Here is a 19,937-nt window from a genome sequence, read left to right as displayed (position 1 = left end):
TGGCACTGACAGAGGGGTGAGCACAAATATATGTGGCACTGACAGTGGGGTGAGCACAAATATATGTGGCACTGACAGTGGGGTGAGCACAAATATATATGTAGAAGCAGAAGTAGAAAAATGATGAATACAAATTGTAAATTGCAGGAAACTGATCAGTAATTATTTCTACAGTCCTTGTTACATTTCTATTAAAAAGACTACTCCAATTTAAATAGATATGGAATACATATATCAGATTACTAAACTTCATTAGTAACCTTTATCTTTTAAACACGGCAGAATGTTATTAATTATCTCATTCCATTACATACTGTGCTCTATAATCAGAAGGAAACAATACATTCTACTAAACATCTTGTGATTTAAAGTGTTGCAACAAACTGCAACTAAATTGCACAACAGTTATGGGTATATTATTTATTATCAATTTAAAGATATAAAACCTAAAAATAACATTAAAAAACTCAATAATAAAGTGAGATCATTAGGAAATAAGTGTTAAAAAATATATAATTATTATAGTATCTATCTCTGCCTGTCTGTCTGTCTTATCTATCTATCTGTCTGTCTGTTTTATATATCTATCTATCTTTGTCTGTCCGTCTGATCTATCTATATATCATTTATCTATCTTTCTGTCTGTCTGTCTGATCTATCTATATATCATTTATCTATCTTTCTGTCTGTCTGATCTATCTATATATCATTTATCTATCTTTCTGTCTGTCTGTCTGATCAATCTATTATCTGTCTGTCAATCTATCTACTATATATTTATATATGTATGTGACCCTCTAATAATGTATTTCATATTGATAGCACAACCTGAGAATATACGTACATTTCTCTTCTATATATGCACAGATGTTATAGAAAGACATAGAGGCTATTGAATCATCATTACCATTTCATTGGGATAAATATCTTCCAGGAGACAACACACAGTTAGGATAAATACCCTCCTGGAGACAATATACAATTCCTGATTGTTTTACAGAAACATCTGGCTCACAATCGTTGTAACTTTTTTTATAATCCCTCACGCAGGCCCCTACAAATACAATCCCAATTTCTGGCCAAAGTCAGATGTTCTAACTGCAGGACTATGAAAATTAGGGCACATTTTAGGGACTATAATTAAATAGTTGTCATTTATGTAATATTCCCCACTTAAAGTAATTTTCCTGCTATTTTGCAATGTATGACAAATATTAATATTTTATCATTTGACTTCCAGTGGAGATAAGATATAAAGGGCCGGCTCAAGACATTGTGCTGCCTGGGTCCAAGAATTAAATGACAAATCCCCCACCCACATAAAATTCTGGTCAAACCCTAGTGCATTGATAGATCAGTGTAAAACATATAACAATGTTGAATTTAGGAGAGAGATCGGTGCTATAACATAACATGTTATCTGCTGTATTTTAGATATTAAGGGCCAGATTACAAGTGGAGCGCTAAATATCGCTTTCATGAAAGCATCATTTGCGCTCCACTGTGTAATACCAACGCCGCTGTATTAATTTGTTTTGATGAAGACGGCAGATACTTAATTTTAAAGGGTCAGCTTGATGGCTTAGACATCATATTGTGCAATGTTTATGCGCCTAACGAGCAGCAGCACATTTTCTTTGCGACTATCTCACAGCTAATTACTCAATGGTCACAGACCAGAATAATCCTGGCGGGCTACTTTAACATCCCTCTGGGGAGAATGCAGCTTCCTGAGAGTGCTATTGAGCACCCAGGGCTGTGCATGTTGCAGGGTCATGGAATGTGTACCCAGTCCAGTCTGTGAGTACAGTCCCCTTCTGTGTTTTGTGTGTGTATATATATATATATATATATATACAGAAATTTTAGGACCTGCACTCTCACTAACCAAAAATGACATCAACCAGGGCTGTGCATGTTGCAGGGTCATGGAATGTGTACCCAGTCCAGTCTGTGAGTACAGTCCCCTTCTGTGTTTTGTGTGTATATATATATATATATATATATATATATATACAGAAATTTTAGGACCTGCACTCTCACTAACCAAAAATGACAGCAACCAGGGTGCCGGCAGGGGTGAAAAATAGAAAATATACAGACTGTACTCGCTGGGTTTCAGACAAACTTCTGGTGATGTTTTGAAGATAATCTCCCCTTCCTCAGACCAATCTGAACAACAGTACAATGAGTGTATTTAAACCCCTCCCACAAGTGAAAAAGGCGCCAAAATTGGTTCCCATAGCAACAACAGACAAAATAACCAAGTTTAAAATCACACTGTGTATCTTAAAGCAGTATCTCTGTATAACACCACGTGTACAACATAACTTTAAACTTGCCAGGATATATGGTAGAAAGTATCTAACATGTTACAATGTTTCAAGATATCAGAAAAATAGGTCTAACGTATTTCTGATGTCATAAGACCATTTCATACATAATGAAAATAAGCTTATTGTACACTGGCAAGACACAGACTAGATTATAACATAAAAATAATACCAGAAGACATTAGATACCCTGTGTCAGATCAGCAGACCTCAAAAATATATCATTGGTCTACCTGTATAAGTTCTTTTTTGTCTGCCTTCAGGTTTATATGACTCCTCCCACCTTATTTTTTGCTTGATGGCTACATTTTTCATACACATTTTAATTTACATGAACATTTGTTTCTGTTATTCTGCTTCTTATTATTTTTCACGGTTTCTACTGAGGCAGTATTGACTTGTTACTTGTATGATGTCTTGCTGTGGCATTGATGGAATTGATTAATGTGATTATCTGCTAAGGGTCACACAGCTTATGAACAAATTGTTGAGGGCTTTGTTGGTTATGGAAAAAACTGAGGATCCTCATTCTAATAAGAGTGTATCCCAGCGCCCCCTATAACTTATATGCCTGTGGCGGTGATACCTAGCTATCACCTGGTGTAGAAACTGAATTAAGGGGTGTGCCCAGGCGCCAACAATACGAAGGCTAAGGTAAAACGTAGTTAGAGATGTAAAATGTAGTTAAAAGTAATTTATTACAAAATAAAATCAATATAAAATTTACAAATGCATGGATCCACGCTAAATTAACATAAAAACATAATAATAACAACAGTAATAACAATAAAAGTAAAATGTCTGGCGGCGTTTACTAATACAATGGTTATACAATGGAAGTGTATGAAGACACTTATGGATAAGTGGTCCCAAGGTGTTTTAGTCCAATGGGATGTCCCAGAGAGGGAGGGGTCACTCGTGATTAGAAAGTGTCCTTTAAAATGTGTAAAAAATGAGTGGGTGAAAAAATAATGAATCCGTGAAAGGAAAAAAGGTGTAAAAAATTGTGTTTAAAAGTTAAAAAATGAGAAATCCAACACAAAAAATGTAAAAACTTGTAAAAACTTGTGAAAAATCCGATACAAAAAATGTCCAATCCAGGGTAAAAGGATACAATGTTTAGTATAATTGTCTCAAATCTAAAACTTTAGTGGTAAAGCTGCAACTGTGTGTCAGACAGCAGTTATCCAAAAGAAAAAAAGAAAAAAGAAAGTGTTGATCCTGTGAAGAAATTCAGGCCTAGATTTGGAGTTCGGCGGTAGCCGTCAAAACCAGCGTTAGAGGCTCCTAACGCTGGTTTTGGCCGCCCGCTGGTATTTGGAGTCAGTGATTAAAGGGTCTAACGCTCACTTTTCAGCCGCGACTTTTCCATACCGCAGATCCCCCTACGCCATTTGCGTAGCCTATCTTTTCAATGGGATCTTTCTAACGCTGGTATTTAGAGTCGTTTCTGAAGTGAGCGTTAGAGCTCTAACGACAAGACTCCAGCCGCCTGAAAATAGCAGGAGTTAAGAGCTTTCTGGCTAACGCCGGTTCATAAAGCTCTTAACTACTGTACCCTAAAGTACACTAACACCCATAAACTACCTATGTACCCCTAAACCGAGGTCCCCCCACACCGCCGCCACTCGATTAAAATTTTTAACCCCTAATCTGCCGACCGCCACCTACGTTATACTTATGTACCCCTAATCTGCTGCCCCTAACCCCGCCGACCCCTGTATTACATTTATTAACCCCTAACCTGCCCCCCACAACGTCGCCGCCAGCTACTTAAAATAATTAACCCCTAATCTTCTGACGGCAAAGCGCCGCCACCTACGTTATCCCTATGTACCCCTAATCTGCTACCCCTAACATCGCCGACCCCTATATTATATTTATTAACCCCTAATCTGCCCCCCTCAACGTCGCCGACACCTGCCTACACTTATTAACCCCTAATCTGCCGAGCGGACCTCACCGCTACTATAATAAAGTTATGAACCCCTAACCCGCCTCACTAACCCTATCATAAATAGTATTAACCCCTAATCTGCCCTCCCTAACATCGCCGACACCTAACTTCAATTATTAACCCCTAATCTGCCGACCGGAGCTCACCGCTATTCTAATAAATTGATTAACCCCTAAAGCTAAGTCTAACCCTAACACTAACACCCCCCTAAGTTAAATATAATTTTAATCTAACGAAATAAATTAACTCTTATTAAATAAATGATTCCTATTTAAAGCTAAATACTTACCTGTAAAATAAATCCTAATATAGCTACAATATAAATTATAATTATATTATAGCTATTTTAGTATTTATATTTATTTTACAGGCAACTTTGTAATTATTTTAACCAGGTACAATAGCTATTAAATAGTTAAGAACTATTTAATAGTTACCTAGTTAAAATAATAACAAATTTACCTGTAAAATAAATCCTAACCTAAGATATAATTAAACCTAACACTACCCTATCAATAAAATAATTAAATAAACTACCTACAATTACCTACAATTAACCTAACACTACACTATCAATAAATTAATTAAACACAATTCCTACAAATAAATACAATTAAATAAACTAGCTAAAGTACAAAAAATAAAAAAGAACTAAGTTACAGAAAATAAAAAAATATTTACAAACATAAGAAAAATATTACAACAATTTTAAACTAATTACACCTACTCTAAGCCCCCTAATAAAATAACAAAGACCCCCAAAATAAAAAATTCCCTACCCTATTCTAAATTAAAAAAGTTACAAGCTCTTTTACCTTACCAGCCCTGAACAGGGCCCTTTGCGGGGCATGCCCCAAGAATTTCAGCTCTTTTGCCTGTAAAAGAATAAATACAATACCCCCCCCCAACATTACAACCCACCACCCACATACCCCTAATCTAACCCAAACCCCCCTTAAATAAACCTAACACTAAGCCCCTGAAGATCTTCCTACCTTGTCTTCACCATACCAGGTTCACCGATCCGTCCTGAAGAGCTCCTCTGATGTCCTGATCCAAGCCCAAGCGGGGGCTGAAGAGGTCCATGATCCGGTCAAAGTCTTCATCCAAGCGGGGCAGAAGAGGATCTTCCATCCGATTGAAGTCATCATCCAGGCGGCATCTTCTATGGTCTTCCATCCGGAGCGAAGCGGCAGGATCCTGAAGACCTCCAGCGCGGAACATCCATCCGGACCGACGACTGAACGACGAATGACTGTTCCTTTAAGGGACGTCATCCAAGATGGCGTCCCTCGAATTCCGATTGGCTGATAGGATTCTATCAGCCAATCAGAATTAAGGTAGGAATTTTCTGATTGGCTGATGGAATCAGCCAATCAGAATCAAGTTCAATCCGATTGGCTGATCCAATCAGCCAATCAGATTGAGCTCGCATTCTATTGGCTGTTCCGATCAGCCAATAGAATGCGAGCTCAATCTGATTGGCTGATTGGATCGGCCAATCGGATTGAACTAGATTCTGATTGGCTGATTCCATCAGCCAATCAGAAAATCCCTACCTTAATTCCGATTGGCTGATAGAATCCTATCAGCCAATCGGAATTCGAGGGACGCCATCTTGGATGACGTCCCTTAAAGGAACAGTCATTCGTCGTTCAGTCGTCGGTCCGGATGGATGTTCCGCGCTGGAGGTCTTCAGGATCCTGCCGCTTCGCTCCGGATGGAAGACCATAGAAGATGCCGCCTGGATGATGACTTCAATCGGATGGAAGATCCTCTTCTGCCCCGCTTGGATGAAGACTTTGACCGGATCATGGACCTCTTCAGCCCCCGCTTGGGCTTGGATCAGGACATCGGAGGAGCTCTTCAGGACGGATCGGTGAACCTGGTATGGTGAAGACAAGGTAGGAAGATCTTCAGGGGCTTAGTGTTAGGTTTATTTAAGGGGGGTTTGGGTTAGATTAGGGGTATGTGGGTGGTGGGTTGTAATGTTGGGGGGGGGGGTATTGTATTTATTCTTTTACAGGCAAAAGAGCTGAAATTCTTGGGGCATGCCCCGCAAAGGGCCCTGTTCAGGGCTGGTAAGGTAAAAGAGCTTGTAACTTTTTTAATTTAGAATAGGGTAGGGAATTTTTTATTTTGGGGGTCTTTGTTATTTTATTAGGGGGCTTAGAGTAGGTGTAATTAGTTTAAAATTGTTGTAATATTTTTCTTATGTTTGTAAATATTTTTTTATTTTCTGTAACTTAGTTCTTTTTTATTTTTTGTACTTTAGCTAGTTTATTTAATTGTATTTATTTGTAGGAATTGTGTTTAATTAATTTATTGATAGTGTAGTGTTAGGTTAATTGTAGGTAATTGTAGGTAGTTTATTTAATTATTTTATTGATAGGGTAGTGTTAGGTTTAATTATATCTTAGGTTAGGATTTATTTTACAGGTAAATTTGTTATTATTTTAACTAGGTAACTATTAAATAGTTCTTAACTATTTAATAGCTATTGTACCTGGTTAAAATAATTACAAAGTTGCCTGTAAAATATATATTAATCCTAAAATAGCTATAATATAATTATAATTTATATTGTAGCTATATTAGGATTTATTTTACAGGTAAGTATTTAGCTTTAAATAGGAATAATTTATTTAATAAGAGTTAATTTATTTCGTTAGATAAAAATTATATTTAACTTAGGGGGGTGTTAGTGTTAGGGTTAGACTTAGCTTTAGGGGTTAATCAATTTATTAGAATAGCGGTGAGCTCCGGTCGGCAGATTAGGGGTTAATAATTGAAGTTAGGTGTCGGCGATGTTAGGGAGGGCAGATTAGGGGTTAATACTATTTATGATAGGGTTAGTGAGGCGGGTTAGGGGTTCATAACTTTATTATAGTAGCGCTCAGGTCCGCTCGGCAGATTAGGGGTTAATAAGTGTAGGCAGGTGTCGGCGACGTTGAGGGGGGCAGATTAGGGGTTAATAAATATAATATAGGGGTCGGCGATGTTAGGGCAGCAGATTAGGGGTACATAGGGATAACGTAGGTGGCGGCGGTTTACGGAGCGGCAGATTAGGGGTTAAAAAAAATATGCAGGGGTCAGCGATAGCGGGGGCGGCAGATTAGGGGTTAATAAGTGTAAGGTTAGGGGTGTTTAGACTCGGGGTATATGTTAGGGTGTTAGGTGCAGACGTAGGAAGTGTTTCCCCATAGGAAACAATGGGGCTGCGTTAGGAGCTGAACGCTGCTTTTTTGCAGGTGTTAGGTTTTTTTTCAGCTCAAACAGCCCCATTGTTTCCTATGGGAGAATCGTGCACGAGCACGTTTTTGAGGCCGGCCGCGTCCGTAAGCAACTCTGGTATCGAGAGTTGCATTTGCGGTAAAAATGCTCTACGCTCCTTTTTTGGAGCCTAACGCAGCATTTGATTAAACTCTCGATACCAGAGTTAAATTTATGGTGCGGCCAGAAAAAAGCCCGCGGAGCGTTAACAGCCCTTTTACCGCCGAACTCCAAATCTAGGCCTCAGTGTGCAAATATTATCCAAAATTAAAGTGGTTGTCTCTTGGTTCCCAAATGCCCCTTAAGGCTTTAGTAAGAGTTAGATGGTGCAAAGAATGTGGAAAAAAGGAAGGAAGAAAACAAACAGACTTGCTGTAAAAAACGAACTTGCTGCAAATAAACCTGTGGGAAAAGAAATAAAGTACAATGTGTAAAATAATCACAATAATAGTCTCCTATTGCAATGAGGCTTACCAGGTCAACGCGTTTCGGCCCTCTCTGGGCCTTTATCAAGACTCTGAGTCTTGATAAAGGCCCAGAGAGGGCCGAAACGCGTTGACCTGGTAAGCCTCATTGCAATAGGAGACTATTATTGTGATTATTTTACACATTGTACTTTATTTCTTTTCCCACAGGTTTTTTTGCAGCAAGTTCGTTTTTTACAGCAAGTCTGTTTGTTTTCTTCCTTCCTTTTTTCCACATTCTTTGCACCATCTAACTCTTACTAAAGCCTTAAGGGGCATTTGGGAACCAAGAGACAACCACTTTAATTTTGGATAATATTTGCACACTAAATTTCTTCACAGGATCAACACTTTCTTTTTTCTTTTTTCTTTTTTCTTTTTTTCTTTTGGATAACTGCTGTCTGACACACACTTGCAGCTTTACCACTAAAGTTTTAGATTTGAGACAATTATACTAAACATTGTATCCTTTTACCCTGGATTGGACATTTTTTGTATCGGATTTTTCACAAGTTTTTACAAGTTTTTACATTTTTTGTGTTGGATTTCTCATTTTTTAACTTTTAAACACAATTTTTTACACCTTTTTTCCTTTCACGGATTCATTATTTTTTCACCCACTCATTTTTTACACATTTTAAAGGACACTTTCTAATCACGAGTGACCCCTCCCTCTCTGGGACATCCCATTGGACTAAAACACCTTGGGACCACTTATCCATAAGTGTCTTCATACACTTCCATTGTATAACCATTGTATTAGTAAACGCCGCCAGACATTTTACTTTTATTGTTATTACTGTTGTTATTATTATGTTTTTATGTTAATTTAGCGTGGATCCATGCATTTGTAAATTTTATATTGATTTTATTTTGTAATAAATTACTTTTAACTACATTTTACATCTCTAACTACGTTTTACCTTAGCCTTCGTATTGTTGGCGCCTGGGCACACCCCTTAATTCAGATCCTCATTCTAAATTGGCTTTTATTGGTATTTATATTAATATGGTAGCTTCCTTTAGATAAGGAGAAATGTTGTTCAGTCAATATCTGGGAGGTGTCACATTGGATGACTCTTAGCATTAGTGACTGCTGGGTTTGAAGAATTGCATTCAATTCCCATGGCCGAGGTTCTCATTCATTGGTCTGCGTGCACCTTTGCTGTGTTGTCTGATCCTTGTCTATTTATGAGTGTTTCCATTGATATGCACAATAGCTTTCACTTTCCTTTATAAAAATGTTTTTAAAATGGCCACATTTAGCAGGATCCTTCTATTTCCAGCCTGTCCCTCTATTTGTTCACTGATGCTGCTGGGTTGTCAGAATTTGGAGTCCACCTAGATAGCTTTTTATGTGCTGTGGCATGGCCTGAGTCTTTGGGTCCCTTAGGGTTTATGAAAAACTTAAAGGAACAGTAAAGTCAAAATTAAACCTTTATGATTCAGACAGAACATGTAATTTTAAGCAACTTTCTAATTTACTCCTATTTTCAATTTTTCTTTGTTCTCTTGGTATCTTTATTTGAATGTAAGCTTAGGAAAAGCATAATGCTTTTTGGACAATTTCCTTTCATTGTTGAGAAGTGGCTTTATTGAATAGGTAAACCAATGTATGATTTTATAGATGGATAATATGATTGATGTTCAGGCCATTCCCCGCCTTTTAGTACTTTTGTTACCCTCTCCCACCCCAGAGTTAGCTTGCTGCATGACCTGGTTCTGCATTGGTTGCAGCATAATAATAATTGCATGGATATGTCACTGGTGGCTTATATATCTTGTTTTCATTACATTCTGTGGGAAAGCACCTAAAAATAAAAAAATGCTTAGGTGATATTAGCTTCCTCTCTTTGGCACCAAGCTTCTTTATTGCAGCGATCCTTTACACACAAAATACAGCCCTCTTTTTCAGGGTAGTGGTAAGATTGTGTGGCTTCTTTGCTGCAACAAGGGGTTGGCTTCTAGCACTGCTCCACTGCCCATTCTGTTAGATTGGGTTAGTGGTTAATTTTTCTTCCCCATTCTAAGTCTGGCCAGTTGGACAAAGGACATCTGAGAGTTTTTTAACTTTATTTTTTTGTTCGAAACATACTTATTCTTGCTGAGTACACTTGACAAAGGACTACCCCTGTGTTTAACCCACTTTAGGAATCAGTAGGAAGTAAAAAAATTAGGGATGTGCGTTCTGACCATTCATTGTAAAACGAATGCTGAATATTGGCGCCAACAGCAGCATTCGGCTATTTTCAGGGCCAAAGTCTTTCTTGTGAAAGTGCAACATACTAAGATCCGGATTTGCACAGATCTTAGATTGTTGCACTTTCACAAGAAGAAATCTGGCTCTGCAAATTGCTGAATGCCACTGGCGGCGCCATATTTGGCATTTATTTCATAACGAATAGTCCTAATGCACATCCCAATAAAAATATACCATATGGCCAATAGTATATAGAAACCTGACCATTGCACCTATATGAGCTTGTTGGAAATGCTATTACAAAATTATAGACATTAATATGGAGTTGACCCCTCTCTTCTGTGAAGGGTTTCCACAAGATTTAGGAGTGTGTTTGTGGAAATTTTTGTCCATTCTGCCAAAAGACCATTTGTGAGGTCAGGCACAGAAGTAAGATGAGAAGATCTGGTTAAAGGGGGGGTTGAAGTCAGGGCTCTGTACAGGTCCCTCAAATTCTTCTACACCAAAGTCGTCAAACCATGTCTTCGTGGACCTCACTTTGTGCACAAGGGCACAGTCATGCTGAAAAGAAAAGGGCCTTCTCCAAACTGTTGCAACAAAGTTGAAATCCCACAATTGTCTAAAATGTCTTTGTATCTTGTAACATTAAAATGACCCTTCACCGGAACTAAGGGGCCTAGCTCAAACCCTGAAAAACTGCCCCAGACCATTCTCCCTCCTCCACCAAACTTTACAGTAGGCACTATGCAAACCGGTAGGTATCATTCTCCAGACATCAAACACACCCAGATTCTTCTATCAGGCTGCCAGATAGTGAAATGTGACTCATCACTCGTGAGTATGTGTTTTCACTGCTCCAGAGACCAGTGGTGGCGTGCTTTACAACACTGATGCTTAGCATTGCACGTGTTTCTTCCAGAGGGAGTTTGGAACTATGCAGTGAGTGAGGCAACAGATGATAGGCAATTTTTAAATGCTGAGATTCATCATTTAGTATTGTGCATCTTGATGTAATGCTTGTGCACAGCTGCTCTGCCATAAAAAAAAACATTTTTTGATGCTCCTGACACTGTTCTTGTGCTGATTTTGCTTCCCGAGGCTGTTTGGAACTCTGTAGTGAGTAATGCAAGAGATAATAAAGTCGTTTTTATGCACTACAAGTTTCAGTACTCAGCAGCTGTGAGTTTCCGTGGTCTATCAGTTTGTGGCTGGCTGGATTGTTGTTTCTGCTAGATACTTCCAGTTCACAATAATTGCATTTATAGTTGACCAGGGCAGATCTAATGGGGCAGACATGTCACTAATGTAGCATCCTATGACAGTGCCATGTTTAAAATCACTGAGCTCTTCATTATGACCCATTGTTCAGCCAATCTTTATCTATGGAGATTTCATGGCTATGTACTGGATTTTATACACCTGTTAGCAATGGGTGTTGCTGAAACAGCTGAACTCAATAACTAGTAGTTGTGTCCACATATTTTTTACTATATAGTGTAAATGATAAACCTGTCAGAAAAAAATGTGCAATTAAACTAAATAAACATATAAAAGTCAAGGGATATTTTCCCAAGCAGCCATGCATTTCTCTAAATGCAGATACCCATGGATATCTGACTTCTTTGCCTGATAATAAATCGTATCCTGTTACCATAACAGATCTCACAATCAACTGTGTAGCAATTAACACACATATGCTAATTTGTTAATGAACAAGTAGTGTGAATTTGCCCGAGTGACATGGAATGCTTCCTTCAACAGGAAGAACCAAATAAATCTTTGAATGTGCTAATGTTATGCAGTAGTCCTGAGTCAGTACAGATTAGACACAGTTCATTCCAATAAACAGATGTATTATAATGCTTGTTTCATCACTTCCTCTCTTTATCGTTCTCTAAACAAAAATAATTTCATACATACGAAAGAGCAATATATTATATTTTGTTCCTTTGTATAAAAAAGAGGGAACAATAAAGATGTCTGTAGAAAGCTCAGGTGTGTGCAATACAGCTCTGGAGATGCAAGCTGACTGGATGAAAAGGTCAAATCCCACAGGTGGACACTAGTGATGCAAGTGTAACACTTTTTTTTATAATAGGAACATCTTTTTTTACTAAATAATTAAATAACTAAATATACATACATGCATTATAAAAAGCCCACTTTTAAAAGCAACACAGAGAAGAAGAAAAAATAGTTATACACATTCTTTTTCTGCTGTCCATGCACAAACATAATGCAGTTTTGGGAAGAGGGTCAGATAAAATCCATTATAATTAAGGCACTGTAGGAATTACATAGGACAAGCCTGCTTTAGATTCTAAGGTTTATTTCAAGCTGTGTTCAATTTACTACACCTGTACTTAAAATTCTGATATATAACCTTATGTCCTCTGTATTGTAATACAGGTGCTAATGGCACACATCCAGCTTTACAAATAAAAGATTAGTTAATAATAACAATAAATCACGTGTATAAACCATGTAATCTATTATGTTAGGTTATAAAATGTATACTAGAGTATATACACATATATACATTAAGACTTAAATAGATGTTAAGCCCTTCACTATCGGGAATTCCAGAAAAATACTTGGCCAAAATACAGGAGTTTCTTTCTTTCTATTTTTTTTTTTTATTATTATTATTATTATTATTATTATTATTATTATTTAATTATTTTCTATAGTGTAGTGGTCCCCCCACTTCCCAGATCAATAGTTAAGGCCCTCACACATCCCTACCACACCTGTTTTCTGCAGTGTAGCGCCCCCTCCTTCTCCCATTATTTTTATTTTTTATAATTGTAGGGCCCTCCAACTTCTGCCCCCTCACTCCCCCCTCCGCTGCTGGACCGCCCACCCACCACCCGGATTCCCTGCCGCACCTCCCACTGGCAAAAGATCATTACACACAGTTACACAGATCAGTGTATGTAACGATCTGGCATCTGCCCTCACATTGAATCAGAGCACAGAACATGCTCTGGTTCAATATGCAGGCTGATGCCTGGAGCTCAGGAACTCCAGCCCTTGGCTGTAACTTAACAGCAGAAACTGCTGGAGCTTCCTGAAGTTCAGATGTATATATACGTTGTGTGGTACGATAGCCAGGGGTTAAGTCATATATACTGTATAACAGTCATACATATGGAACAGTTTATATTGGCAATGAAAGGGACAGTCTACTTGATCTTATTTTTATTGTTTAAAAAGATAGATAATGCCTTTACTACCCATTCCCCAGCTTTGCACAAGCAACATTAATATAGTTTATAACCTCTAAACCTCTAAATCTCTGCCTCTTATCTCAGTGCATTTTATTAGCTTTTCACAACCAGACAGTGCTAGTTCATTTGTGCCATATAGATAACATTGTGATCCCTCCTGTTGAGTTATGCAGGAACCTGCACTAATTGGCTAAAATGAAAGTTTGAAAAAAGCACTGAAATAAGGGGGCAGTCTGCAGAGGCTTAGATACAAGGTCATCGCAGTGATGAAATCTGTTTATTACTATAATCGTGTTGGTTATGCAAAACTAGGGAATGGGTAATAAAGGGATTATCCATCTTTTTTAACAATAAACATGTTCAAGTAGACTGTCCCTTTAAGTACTGCACTGCAAAAGACCTTTAGACACGTGCACTCTCCTGTAGTCTTATGAGCCCACCTAGGTAAGAGAACAAAGCAAATTTGATAATAGAAATAAATTGGAAAGTTGTTTAAAATTGTATTCTCTATCTAAACCATGAAAGTTTAATTTTGACTTTACTGTCCCTTTAATAGTTCCCAATAAGGGCTAGTTTTAAATTCATTTTGGATCACCCTCCTAAGGCTACTATTTGTTTAATGATTACAATTTAGTAATTTTCTATGCAGCTGTTTTGTTTTAAAACTAGCTGTAAATTACCTTGTCCGCCGATCTAAGAAATCACTGCCTAGTATGTATCTGGTTTAGGAAATTTGCAACATTTTGAAAGAAACCTAGGTTGCACAATTTGTTTTTCAGCCTCTCTAGGGAACATGAGACAAGCACAAAATAAGAAAATAATGTATATTGCAAATAAAAAGAATGCTAGGGGTCTGAGAGAAAGGTACTAAAACTGCATAAGATAAAGATAAAGAGAGATTTGTGTATATAGAGAAAGATAAGATAAAAAAAATAGATGCTCCTAAAAGCTCAGTCAATTTGAATGGGTTGTGGCTTAATGAGCAAAAACAACTATGTTACATACAAAAATAAACCTAAAGCAGCAATTTCCCATATATTTTATACTCTGCTGCTGGTATAACAAGTCATCGGCAACAACATAAAGGTAAAAAATGGAAACCAGTTTAACAGTTTTACAGTGCCTCTTTATGGTGCTTATTCATTAAAAACTGCACAAATAATCTTCATAAACTACTGAGATATCAACATTTGGCTGAGAATATTATCTTACTAAATTAATAATATGTCTTCAAGAAGAATAGAAAAATATTGTAAAATAAAACTGTTAATTTGAATACAAAAATAATTCCACATTTGTAAAAATGGAAACGGATATTGATTTTATGAGTACAGTGTAGTATTAACCTTGTTGGTCTACCATTTTTTTATCAGTACAAATTGTTAATAATGCAGAATGTTCCCTGTTAAATGTCAACCAAAGTGTCAATATTAGCAGACACCCAACCCAAGTATCAATAGACAACACACTGATTAACACTAACGCTTTTCGGATTACATCCTTAGTCATAGATTTTAAATTATTAAATAGAAATTCTAAATGTATATTGATTTGTAATTAGGCATGCTATATGTATCTCTGCCAGCTGTATGCTATTCAATAACTATAATTAATAATATAGTAAGAAAAATGAAATAATAATTACAGTATCATAAATTCAATCATTCTAACTTCAGGGATACACTTATGGGGCCCGATCCGATATGCAGCGTCGCCCGCAAAAGCCGGCGACACCAAATTTTGCGCGGGTTTGGTATCCTATATACGGCGTAACCTAGAAGTTACGCTTGTATATTTCTGCCTTCGCCCGTAGTTTTTTGGGCCATAGACAGGTATACCAAACCCGCGCAGTTTGGTATCCAATATACAGCGTAAGGACTTACGTGGCGAAAATGGAGAAATCTTACTCCTTTTTCACCTCGTCACAAAATGCAGCTGTAGTAAGCCTTACGCTGTGTCCCCGTAACTCCCTAAACTACCTGCCAAATAAAACCTAACACCCAACGCAACTGATCGGAACAGCCAATAGAATGCAAGCTCAATCTGATTGGCTTATTGGATCAGCCAATCGGATTGAACTTGAATCTGATTGGCTGATTGAATCAGTCAATCAGATTTTCTTACCTTAATTCCGATTGGCTGATAGAATCCTATCAGCTAATCGGAATTCAAGGGACGACATCTTGAATGACGTCATTTAAAGGAAACTTCATTCGTCGTTCAGTCGTCGGGCCAGATGGATGTTCCGCGTCGGAGGGCAGAAGAAAGAAGATTGAAGATGCCGCTTGGAAGAAAACTTCGCCCCGATGGAGGACCTCTTCTTTGTTGCTTGGATGAAGACATTGCCGGATGGAAGACTTCTTCTTTGCCACTTGGATGAAGACATCGCCCGGATTGGATGAAGAGTTCGGCCCGGCTGGGTGAAGACGACTCAAGGTAAGGAGATCTTCTGGGGCTTAGTGTTAGGTTTTTTTAAGGGGGTTTGGGTGGGTTTAGAGTAGGGGTATGTGGGTGGTGGGTTGTAATGTTGGGGGGTGGTATTGTGGGTTTTTTTACAGGCAAAAGAGCTGATTTCTTTGGGGCATGCCCCGCAAAAAGCCCTTTTAAGGGCTGGTAATAGAGCTGTTAACTTTTGTAATTTAGTTTAGGGTAGGGAATTTTTTTTATTTTGGGGGGCTTTGTTATTTTATTAGGGGGCTTAGAATAGGTGTAATTAGCTTAAAATTCTTGTAATCTATATTTATTTTTTGTAATTTAGTGTTTGTTTTTGTAATTTAGTTTAGTGTATTTAATTGTATTTTAGTTTAGATATTTGTAGTTTATTTAATTTATTGATAGTATAGGTGTATTTGTAACTTAGGTTAGGATTTATTTTACAGGTAAATTTGTAACTATTTTAACTAGGTAGCTATTAAGTAGTTATTAACTATTTAATAGCTATTGTACCTAGTTAAAATAAATACCAAGTTACCTGTAAAATAAATATAAACCCGAAAATAGCTACAATGTAATTATTAATTACATTGTAGCTATCTTAGGGTTTATTTTATAGGTAAGTATATAGATTTAAATAGGAATATTTTAATTAATAATATTAATATTAATTAGATTTATTTTAATAAGAATTTAGTTAGGGGTGTTAGAGTTAGATAGGGTTATTATACTTAATATATATATAGGATTAGGGGGTAATACATTTATTATAGGTGGTGGCGGTATAGGGGGATTTAGATTATAGGCAAAAGAGCTGATTTCTTTGTGACAATGCCCTGCCATAAGCCCTTTTAAGGGCTGGTAAAATAGCTGGTTACTGGATAGGGATAGTTTAGTATTTTAGGGGTTAATTAGGGGTTAATTAATTTAATATAGGTGGCGGCGGTATAGGGGGATTAGATTAGGGGTTAATTAATTTAATATAGCTGGTGGTGGTGTAGGGGGATTAAATTAGGGCTTAATAATTTTAATATAGCTGGCGGCGGGGTAGGAGCTCACATTAGGGGGTAGTTAATGTAGCTGTATACATTTTTTATTATTAGGAGAGTGAGGGGGGATAGCGGATAGAGGGGTATATCTGTCGGGCTATGTTTGGGAGGCGTGTTAGACAGTACGGGTGATTTTATAACTTAGTCAGGTTTTGTAGGCGCCGGCAGTTTCTAAAGTGCCGTAAGTCACTGGCGACTCCAGAAATTTGTACTTACGCAGATTTCTGGACATCGCTGGTTTATCCGACTTACGGCACTTTAGCATCTGACGGCGCCGTATATTGGATAGCTCGAGTTGCAAGCTGAAACTACGGGCGGCGGGGGTTTCCTCACTTGCACCTCAAACTACAATCTATATCGGATCGCGCCCCTAGTGTTACTTGATTTTTCACAACTTATAAATTCATAAACTAATTAACAGCATTATAATTTATAATGTACAGAGACATAAAACACACTGGGCCAGATTACAAGTGGAGCGCTAAATATTGCTTCCATGAAAGCAATATTTGCGCTCCACTGTGTAATTCCAGCGCACAATAATATGCACTGAAATTACAAGTTCTCAGCAATGCAAACGCTTTGCTGGGAAGCATTGCGCTCATGTGAGCGTGCTTCTATAGGCTCCAATGGGAGCCTTGTTCTCATGCCGTCATACACGGGGTTAAGTCCCTCAGAGATGGCAGCAAAGTGTAAATATATATGTATATGATTATATACATATATATATATATATATGTGTTTATATGTGTAGGTACACATATTAACACATAAATATATATGTATATAAGCATTTATATTTACTGGGAACACACAGTTCCCCTCAGGCCGCAATGTAATGGCACTTTAGCCCCAAAATACTGCCTAGTGCAGTTACTTTATTAAAAAATAAATACATTTTTGTTAAAATTGAAATGCACAGATGAATTACATATTTGAATAAAAACATATTCACAATATATACGTATTGGCAAAAATGCTTCTAGTAAAAGTTATCACTGGTTTAGTGTTAGCATTTCATTTTGCACGTGCATGTGAAGCATAGCTAGATATTCTCAGTGCACCTGCATTTTAAATATTGCAGCTGATAGTCAGTGGGGCTTGTATCATATCAGCAGTTATGCAAACGCATCAAGTGCCGCCGCTGGTAGTGACTCAAAACACTCTAGGCTCTCTGAGCAAGTGCTGTGTTTAACATGCTGGTGCACAAAGCACATTTAAAGGGATAGGAAAGTCACAATTAAACTTGCATGATTCAAAGAGAGCATGCACTTTTTGAAAAAGAATACGCACATATCCTACACTAGTGGGAGCTAGCTGCTGATTGGTGCCTGCACACATTTGTTTTTTGTGATTGGCTAACTAGATGTTTTCAGCTACCTGCCAGTATTGCAATGCTGTTTCTTCAGCAATGGATAACAAGAGAATTAAGCAAATTTGATAATAGAAGTAAATTGGAAAGTTGTTGAAATTTGTATGGTTTTCTTTTTGTTTGTTTTTTTGCTTTTTGACCAAATTTTATTAGTTTTCTGCAAGAATACAATAAGATTGCATAATATGTTGCAATGCAGGGAAAACAGTTGTAGATTACATGAAGGAGCATGGAAGTAATCTGTTGGGAATTGTCCAATAGTCCGCTTCTTGCACTCCTTGTTTTATCATAACTATTTTGCTGTAAGTTTCTATTTGTAACCAAATTTAACTTATAAGAACCAAAATACAAGAAAACATTCTAGGTAAAGTTGTGTTTACATGTAGTTATGATAACATGTTCAATTCAGAGTAAAACTAAATCATTTTGCTACTAGACATTAAGGAATATAATGGGAATCTCTAAAGTGTTCACAGAATAGCAAGTGAGGAAGGTCGGAGGGGGGCATGAGAGCGTGGGAGGGAAGGGAATAAGAGAGGGGGAGGGGAGAAGGGTAGCCTAGAAAGGGTCCTCACTAGTCGCCCAACCCTGACTCGAATTTGTTCAAGAAGCTCAACATCAATTCATGTTGCTCTATCTGGCCTGTTTTTAAGTATCTATATCTTTCTAGTCGTAGATTTAGGGATACTTGTGATATCCATTCAGACAAGGTTGGTACTATTTTTAGCACTATTCCACATAATGTTAAATAATGCCAGATATGCTTTGTTTCTAATTTCAGGATAGGATAAAAACAGTAAAAGTTGTGGGTTATTAGGAATCAGGGTGTCTAAGATGCTTCTCATGTTGCTGGTAATTTCATCCCAATATGACCCTAGTTTTTCACAGGACCACCAGATGTGTAGTAGAGAACCCTCTGTTTTGCAGCCCCTCTAGCATTTACCTGTTGTGGATGGGTATATGTGCTTTTGCCTAGCTGGTGTTAGGTACCACCTTATGCACTTGTTACAGTAATTCTGTGTCTTATGTCTTTAACTGGTTCCCAATTCTGTAAAAATGCTCAATATATTCATATTCCTTTTTGCTACCCTTTGTCTCTATAACAAACTACACTATTCAATTACCCCTTCTCCCTCTCCACCTGCACTGTTCATTAGCCCATCTCTCTTAAACTCTCCTTACATTTGTACTCATGAACTTCACCTATTCCTAAACACTCTCTCTCCCCCCTGCACTTCATCTCAAAAGCAGTCTCACTACTGCAAATCTGTATCTCATCTGTTGTCACTCTCCCTCTTGCTTCTACTTACTGCTGGTGACATCTCTCCTAATCCTGGTCCCCAACCACTGACAAGCCGTGCACATCCATGTGTACCATCCCATAGACTCAGAAAACAAAACTCTGCACACCTTACTCACATTCCTCTTGCATCTAAAGCCACTACCCCTTTCACTTGTGCACTCTGGAACTCTCGCTCTGTTTGCAACAAGCTCACTTCTATACATGACCTCTTCATCTCCCACTCCCTCAACCTTCTGGCCCTAACAGAAACCTGGCTCTCTCCCCTAGACACAGCATCCATTGCTGCTCTGTCACATGGGGGTCTCCACTTCAGCCACACTCCT

Source organism: Bombina bombina, chromosome 6 (genome assembly GCF_027579735.1).
Source record: "Bombina bombina isolate aBomBom1 chromosome 6, aBomBom1.pri, whole genome shotgun sequence".
NCBI classification, from domain to species: domain Eukaryota; kingdom Metazoa; phylum Chordata; class Amphibia; order Anura; family Bombinatoridae; genus Bombina; species Bombina bombina.
This window is presented reverse-complemented; position numbering follows the sequence as displayed.